The following is an 8,932-nucleotide window of genomic DNA, read 5'->3' as shown; positions in this document are numbered from 1 at the left end:
AGACTCTGGTAGGGCCATAGGGTGGGGTGAGAGGACAAGGGAAGAATCTTTAGAGGACAGAGTGAGGGAATAGGCAAAATAGGGGAATAGAAGGGTATTCATATTTATAGAAATGGGAGGATAAGGGAAGGATCCTTGTAGGGGGGTAGGCAAATTATAGGAGAGTAAAGTAGTGGGTAGAAATAAAGAAGAGGAGGCAGGAGGGATAGGAAACAAGAGATATACACATACATAAAAACAAAGATCGGGAGTAGACTAGGTTTGGGAAAGTACATGTCTATATATGTATATGTGCATGGATATAGCCATAGAGAAACATATCTAAACTTTATTGTGGCCATCTGGGGGTGGGGTTAGGGGAAGGGAAGAAAAGAACAAAGTAAAAAAGTGCACCGCAGAGAAAAAAAAAGAAAACTCACAAGGAAGCAAGGAAAAGATGGACAATTCTCAATACAAGTATTATCTATCATATAGGTTTTCTTGAAATGAAAATTTATTGTGACATTTTGAATCCTCTCATGTCCTGGTATGCACATGACATGCTTTTTTCTAACTGTGTACTTAAGTTCCACTATTTAAGTTTATGATATGTTTTTGTTTCTTTTCTCTATTCTGTATTTGTGTTCTGGCAATTAAGTCTAAAATAAAAGTGTGGGGGGAAAAAGAGTAGATCTGTGGATTATTTCAAATTCTAGAATATAAGGGCAGTTTTCTTTGATAATTTCTTGAAAGATGATGTCTAGGTTCCTTTTTTGATCATGGCTTCCAGGAAGTCCAATAATTTTTAAATTATCTCTCCTGTATCCATTTTCAAGGTTAGTGGTTTTTTTCAATGAGATATTTCATCTTGCCTTTTATTTTTTAAATACTTCGGTTCTGTTTTCTAATTTCTTGATTTCTCATAAAGTCATTAGCTTCCATTTGCTCCAATCTAATTTTTAAGGAATTTTTTTCTTCAGTGAGCTTTTGGAACTCCTTTTCCATTTGGCCAATTCTGCTTTTTAAGGCATTCTTCTCCTCATCGACATTTTAGACCTCTTTTCCCGTTTTGGTTAGTTTATGTTTTAAGGTGTTCTTTTCTCTTTTTTTACATTTAAAGGGATATTATTAAGCTTTCATTTATATTTTAATGTGATAGGGGAAATTTTCTTTATTCATTGATCTCTTCCTCATCATCTTCAAAAGTTTCCTCTCCATCATTGGCTGTAGCTTCTGCTGGTATTCTGAGACTAGATCATTCATATTACTTTCAGCTCCTGCAAACTCCATTTCATCCATTCCCTCTCCTGTAAGCCAGTGAAGGAAAGCCTTTCAGTGGAACATGGCAGAGAACTGCTCAGAGATGCATTTGAATAGCTCCTTGTGATAGTAATGGCATTTAAAGATTCCCCCTGTATTGGCTTGGTTTTCAAATTGATTGTGTTAAAACCCAGAGCTTGTTAATTCCACCTGTGGGATGGACTTGTTGATGTGAAAAGAAAGTCCTGAAGTGGGAGGAGCTGGTGACATAGATTTGGAGAGACAAGAGAGAGGCAGAAGAACTTTTTTTGGAAGCAGCACTTCGTGGAGAGAGAGAGACTAAGAGAATTGCTGGTGGCCACTTTGAATTGCCCTGGACTTTTGAGACCTGCCCCCTGAGTTGCCAAGGACTGAGGAGACATGCCTGTTTTTCTGGTACTTTGTCTGTCTGTTTTGATGTTGTTTTGCCAGATTTGTCCACTGGTGAAAGACTGTCCTGTTGTTGAAGAAGTCCTGGAACCTGGCTGTTCGCTAAGAAGGCCTGCGACTGTCCTGCAGACAGAAAGTGAATACTGTCCACTGGTGAAGGACAGTGCTGTTGTTGCAAGGGTCTGGAGACTGTCCTGCAGACAGAGTGAATACTTTCCACTGGTGAAGGACAGTGCTGTTGTTGCAGGGGTCTGGGAACCTTTCTGTTGGTTCAGAAGCCCTGAAGAAGGATTTTCTTGTTGTATGTTTACAGAAATCCTAGGAGAGGGTTTTGCTAAATGTTTTCAGGGGTTCTAGGACTGTTCTACAGACAGAGGATGAATTAATGAAGGGACTGGCAATGTATCTTGTGGCCTTGCTAAGCCTTGTCTCCCCAGGAACTAAGATTGCTGAGAACTTGCCTCCTGTCAAGATGAAGAAAAGACCTCCATTTGGGTATTAAGTGATGTGCTTAAACTTGATGTAACTCTGGGGTAGATTCAATTGTGATCCAGGGGTGGGGAACTTTTGACCTTATGTTTGGAAACTAATCTCCATTTGAGAAGAGGGACTTTGTGGTGGACTAAATGAAGGTATAGCCTAGGGGTGGAGAAGTATTTAGAACAGGGACTTTGTAATTGATTGAATGATTGGAAGGTCCTGGGGTGGGGTAGTGCTTGGAGATTATTTAATCACCCTTAGTAAATGCTGTATTTTGAATGATGTCATGTTTTGACCTTCTCTGTTCTTGGTTTGTCACTGAATAAAATGGAGAGCACCTATGCTGGTATTTTGAACCTTGGGAAGTTGCCTTTTCTTGGCAATTACATTACACTCCTTAATTGCAGTGCTATTGCCAATAGATGTGGAGGCCATCTTAAGGCCACGAGGAGGGATGTTACATACAGCTACCTTGACATTATTAGGGATCCACTCTACAAAATAGTTATTATTCTTGTTCTGGATGGCCAGCATCTGCTCATCCACTTGCTTGATGGACATTGGACCTCGGAAGACAGTGGTCACAGTGAGATACCATCCATGTCTTGGGTCACAAGCAGCCATCATGTACTTAGCATCAAACATTTGCTGAATGAGTTTTGGCACTGTTAGGGGTTGGTACTGCTGAGTGCCTCTGGCTGTTAAAGGAGCAAAGCCTGGCATGAAGAAATGAAGGCATGGAAAAGGGACCATGTTGACTGCCAGTTTGCAGAGATCAGCATTGAGCTGCTCTGGGAAGTGCAGTGAGGTGGTTACTCCATTCATGGTGGCAGACATCAGGTGGTTAAGGTCTCCATAGGTTGGGGTGGTAAGCTTAAAGGTACAGAAGCAGATATAATACAAAGCCTCATTGTAAATGCAGTAAGTTTCATCTGTGTTTTCAACCAGCTGGTAGACCAACAGGGTAGCATTATAAGGCTCGACCACAGTAGCAGACACTTTGTGAGAAGGCATGACACTGAGGGTACTCATGATTCTATCTGGATACTCCTCTTGGATTTTTCTAATGAGCAGTGTTCCCATACCAGACCCTGTTCCTCCTCCCAGAGAGTTAGTGAGCTGAAATCCTTACAGACAGTTATAGTGTTCACATTCTTTCCTCATACATCAAGCACTGAATCTACTAGCTCTGCTCCTTCAGTGTAATGTCTCTTTGCCCAATTGTTTCCTGCACCAGTTTGTCCTTATCATGCTTCTCTTGCTTCTTGTATATGAGTGTCAAATTTTCTATTCAACTCTGTTTTTTTTTTTTCAGCAAGAATGCTTGCTATTCCCCTGAATGACCATTATTTTCCCCTGAAACATGATACTCAGTTTTGCTGGGTAAGTGATTCTTGGTTTTAATCCCAGCTCCTTTGCTTTCCAGAATATCATATTCCAAGCCCTTTGATACCTCAGTGTAGAAGCCGCCAGATCCTGAGTTATCTGATTGTGCTTCCACAATATTCAAATTGTTTCTTCCTGGCTGCTTGTAATATTCTCTCCTTGATCTAGACATTTTGGAACCTGGCTATAATACTCCTAGGAGTTTTTTGGGGGGGATCTTTTTCAGGAGGTGATCAGTGGATTCTTTCAACCTCTATTTTGCCCTCTGGTTCTAAAATGTCAGGGTAGTTTTCCTTGAGAATTTCTTGGAGGATGATTTCTAGGTTTTTTCTCTGATCATGACTTTAAGGTAGTCCAATAATTTTTAAATTATCTCTCCTGGCTCTATTTTCCATGTCAGTGGTTTTTCCAATGAGATATTTCATATTGCCTTCTACTCTTTCATTTGTTTGGATCTGTTTAACAGCATCTTGATTTCTCATAAAGTCATTAGCTTCCATTTGCTCCAGTCTAATTCTGAAGGAATGATTCTCCTCAGTGAGCTTTTGAGATTCTTTTTCCATCTGGCAAATTTGGCTTTTTAAGTCATTCTTCTCCTCATTGCCTTTTTGAGCCTCTTTTGCCATTTGAGTTTAGTCTATTTTTTAATGTGTTATTTTCCTCAGACAGTCTGTTGACTCTCATTTTGTAATTTTCTTGCATCATTCTCATTTCTCTTCCCAATTTTTCTTCCATTTCTCTTCTCTGCTTTTAACATCCTCTATGGCCTTTAATCAGCTCATATTTTCCTTTGAAGCTTTTCGTGCAGGAGTTATGCCTTCACTGTCTTCCTCCTGTTCAATGCTTTGCTCCTTTTTGTCCCCAAAATAGGAGTCTAATGTTTGATTTCACTGTTTGCTTTGCTTCCTTTGCCTGGTTATGTTGCCACTCAATTACTTGACTTTTGGGCTTTTTGCCACAGTAGGACTCTGCTACCAGACAGGGGAGCTTTGCATCAAATGCTGGGGTTTTTTCAGCTGCCAGAGGTATTAGTTGGCTGCCCTCTCTGAAGCCTCCACATGCTCTGGCAAGCTAGTCACACACCCCAGGACCTCCACCCTAGACCGCAATCCAGATCCAAGCAGGCTAAAGCAAGAATGGTTACCCCTCAGACTGGTCAGTTGGTCCTACTACACTCTGCAGGCCAGGAACTGAAGTTGCCATGTTGAGGCTGCGCTGCAGCCCTTAGCAGCTTCTCGCCCTGGGGGCAAAAGTCTACGCAATCCCAACTACTGGGTCCCAAAGTCCACACTGCACTGATCTCTCACTTTGTCTTTAGCATCTATGTGTTGATAATTCTGGACCACCACAGATGCTGGTGATCTGGAGTCCCTCTAGCCGGTGGTTAATCAGGCCTGCCCTGGGGCTAAAACGTCAGCATGGGGCTAAGGTCAGCTCCCAGAGTGCTGTGCTGGCTGATTCCTGCCGGCCTACCAGGATGTCCTCAGCAGGGAGTTAGCTTCTATGTCATTTTGTAGGTTCTATAGCTCCAAAGTCTGTTTACATTCACCTTTTACATGGATTGGAGGTGGTGAGAGCCAGAGCTGCACAGAAGTTCTATTTCTACTCCGCCATCTTGACTTCACCCCTCTAAGGTGTTATTTTCTTCAGTATTTTTTTCGGTCTCCTTTAGCAAGCTGTTGCCTCATTTTTCATGATTTTCTTGTATCACTCTCATTTCTCCTCCCAATTTTTCCTCTACTTCTCTTACTTGATTTTCAAAATCCTTTTTGAGCTCTTCCATGGCCTGCAACCAATTCATATTTTTCTTGGAGACTTTGGATGTAGGAGCTTTGACTTTGTTGTTTTCTTATGGTTGTATGTTTTGATCTTCTTTGTCGCTAAAGTAAGGTACTATAGTCTGAGGTTTTGTTTTTGTTTTTTTTTTTTACCCTGTTTGCTCATTTCCCCAGCCCTTGACTTTCTAACTCTTTGTTCAGGTAGGGATGTGATTCCAGGGTGGATGCTGCATTTTCCCAAATTTCAGGGGTTTTATTTAGCTATTTGCAGAGATACTTCTAGGTGCCTATAAATTTTCAGTATTTCCAAGGTGGTATAATGAAAGGAGAGGTGTTCAGGGTGGCCGGGTAGCACAGCAAGTAAGAGCACTGGCCCCAGTGTCAGGATGACCTGGGCAATCAAATTCAGGCTCAGACACTTAGCATCCACCCAGAAACACCTGGCCATGTAACCTTGAGCAAGTTACTTAACCCCAATTGCTTAGGGACAGCCAGGTGGCTCAGCAAGTAAGAGCACTGGGCCCAGTGTCGGCATGACCTGGGGGATCGAATCCAGGCTGAGATACTTAGCACCACACCCAGAAATAACTGGCAGTGTAACCTTGAGCAAGTTACTTAACCCCAATTGCTTTAAAAAAAAAAAAAGGAGAGGTGTTCACTCCTTTCCTGGCCTGTGCTCTGGTTTGTGAATGACCACAAGCACTCTTTTCTGCCTTGGAACTTTGAGAAGGATGCCCTCTCCACTACACCACAAGGTTAACCACACCAGCACTCCTCCTCACCCCAAGACTGCCACCCAGGACTGAGACCCAGATCCAAGCAGGACAAAGCAAGAGAATCCTGCCTCAGTGCCAGCAAATAGATCCCTGCAATCATGCACTGGTCAGTCACTTGATCCCCACACCATCTCTGTACCTTGAGCTCTGGAAGTAGCCACTGCTACTGCTGCCCACCACCGCCCCTACTCCACCACCCAGGGCTAAGGCTGGACAACGTTCTTCTCTCAGGCAGATCTGACAGAGTTTTCCCACTGAACTATGCTGTCTTTGGTTTTTGTGGATTGAGATGTCTGGAAACTTCCACAGCTACCAGTGATTCAGTCCCCTGAGGCCTGCTCCAGCCCTGTCTATGCTGGCATGGCTCAGACTTGACTGCACTCTGCTCTTAGCCCAGTGCAATAGACCCTTCTTGTTGACCTTCCAGGCTGTCTTGGGCTAGAGATTTGTTTAACTCCATCATTTTGTGGTTTCTGAAGCTCTAGAATTTGTTTAGAGTCATTTTTTACAGGTAGTTGGAGGAGTTTGGGGGAGAACTCAAGCAATTCCCTGCTTTTACTCTACCATCTTGGCTCCACCCCCACCCCTCCACAAGTATTTCTTTAAACAGTGTTTTGTGACTGTATTTACATTTTGACTACTATCTTGACTCCCAAATATTTTGTACAATTTGTTTTTTATTTGAAGAGTGTTCTTAGTCAATCTTAAAGAATAACTTCTATAGCACAGGGTATTAATTTTTCTATAAATGTGATAGAATTCACCTATAAATCTATCTGAACTATGTGAGTGTTTTTTTAATTGTTATTTTTCCTGATTTCCTTTCATAGTTACTCTATGGCTAATTCAAATTCATTTTCTAGAATTGGGTAACATTTTAAGATCTCTAATTCAAATTTGATTAACTTGGGAACTTTCTATTTTTGCTGGCAATTCTCATTTATTCTCTATTTTGCTAGTACATAATTGTGGATATTATTCTCTATTTTTACTAGTATATAATTGTGAAAAATTTACAGGCACCTAGATGTACCTCTGAAAACAGCTACATAAAACCTCTGGAATTGTGTCTGGTTTTTTGTTTGTTTGTTGTGGCAATTTTATTTTTTTTCCTCATCCTTTCTTAGGATAACTAAATATTAATCTCTTTGAATGTTCTAAGAAACAACTTTTAGTTTTAAATTATAATTTCTATTGGACTTTTATTTTCCATTTTACACATTTCTACTCTCATTTTGAAGGTTTCTTCTTTAGTGTTTCCTTTGAGTTTTTTCTGAGGACTGCATTAATTGAGATATTTCATTCATTATGTTGCCTTGTTGTAATAATTCTTTTTCACAGTTACTATTTTTTTCTGAGACTTTTTCTTTCACTTACTCATTATTCTAGAAATCATTATTATATCTAATATTAGTCTTCATATTTTGTTTGCATACCTTGTATTAATGATTAACTTTATTGCATTTTATGTACCAAATAGCATGTGGCTTATTTTTCTAAAAATACCATGTAAAGCTGAAAAATATGTATAGCCAATATAATACAATAAACATAACTATTTGCCAGGCACTGTTCATTTATGATTTCTTGAAATATAGTTCTGAAAAACAAGGCTTTCATAAAGTCTATTGGAATTCAAGCACTGGAGATACAAATAAGAAAAAGAAAGACAGTCTCTGCTCTCAAGGAGCTTACAATCTAATGGGGGAAGACAACACACAAAAGGAAGCTGAAAAGTAGGGAGTGGGGTACTTGGTGGGAGGGCGTGATAATAGTGGAGTAAAAAGGGGGTGGCTAGGTGCCTCAGCAAGTAAGAGCACCGGCTCCAGTGTCAGGATGACCTGGGGATCGAATCCTGGCTTTGACACTTAGCAGCACACCCAGAAATAACTGGCCATGTAACCTTGAGCAAGTTACTTAGCCCTGATTGCTCATTAAAAAAAAAAAATAGTGGAGTAAAAAAATCAAGCATATAGCTGGTGAGAAATGAAGAGTTGGCTACGTTTCTCTTCTCCCTTTAAAGGGAAGATTTTGTAGGATGGTTTTCCTCCACTCTGTAACCCTCCAATCAGAAGGGCAGAGACAACTGAGAATGCTCATGACAGCAATTTCCACTGATAATAAGTTTCCTGGTGATAAGACTAAGGTGTGGGTGGGGAGGCATATGATGAAGGTGGAAGTTGAAACCAAGGAGGTCAGCTGGTGAGAAATAAATTATTTATTCCTTAATCTTCCCTTTTATTAAACACCAAAAACCTTTTTGCTCTAAATTCCCTAATAGTTGGGGGGGGGGGGGGGTTAGTACTTTATTTTTCTTTTTCTATTATCTTTTGGATGTACTTCCCAAGTTCTCAGAGAAATATTAAGGACTCATAAAATCATTGTTACATTGGTATTTCTTTGCAATTCAGCTAACTTTTTTATTTATTAATTTAGATGCCATGCCATGTTGCACAGATATGTTTAGAATTGATATTGTCTATAATTCCTTTTAAGCAAAATGTAGTTTCAATATTTATCACTCTTGGTATGATGAATTTTTGTTTTTCTTTTGTCTGATAGCATAATTAAAATTTTTGCTTGTTTGGAATCACCTGATGAATAATAAAATTAGGTCAAGCCTCCCATTTTCATTCGGCATGTCTTTATTTTTAGATTTCTTTCTTCTATAAGGCAAATTATTAAGTTTTGTTTCCTTACCCATTCTGGTACTCTCTTTTTTTTTCTTGCATCATGTAATCCAGTCACATTTAAATTTATGATGTTTAGATTTATGTTTCATTTAATTAATTACATTTTTTTTTGCTGATTTTAATCCATTCTCTCTCTAAGTCAGTATTTTGT

The 8,932-nt window shown here is 39.9% G+C and overlaps 1 pseudogene; it reads right to left on the bottom strand.

The window, feature by feature from the left end:
- Window positions 1-1,072: 1,072 nt before the first annotated feature.
- On the bottom strand, window positions 1,073-3,246 carry LOC138175723 (tubulin beta-5 chain-like; annotated as a pseudogene).
- Between the last annotated feature and the right edge of the window lie 5,686 nt (window positions 3,247-8,932).

This window comes from Petaurus breviceps, unplaced genomic scaffold (assembly GCF_028583685.1).
Source record: "Petaurus breviceps papuanus isolate PSGF00001 unplaced genomic scaffold, PetGlider_PUasm1.0 79, whole genome shotgun sequence".
NCBI lineage: Eukaryota > Metazoa > Chordata > Mammalia > Diprotodontia > Petauridae > Petaurus > Petaurus breviceps.
This window is presented reverse-complemented; position numbering and strand designations above follow the sequence as displayed.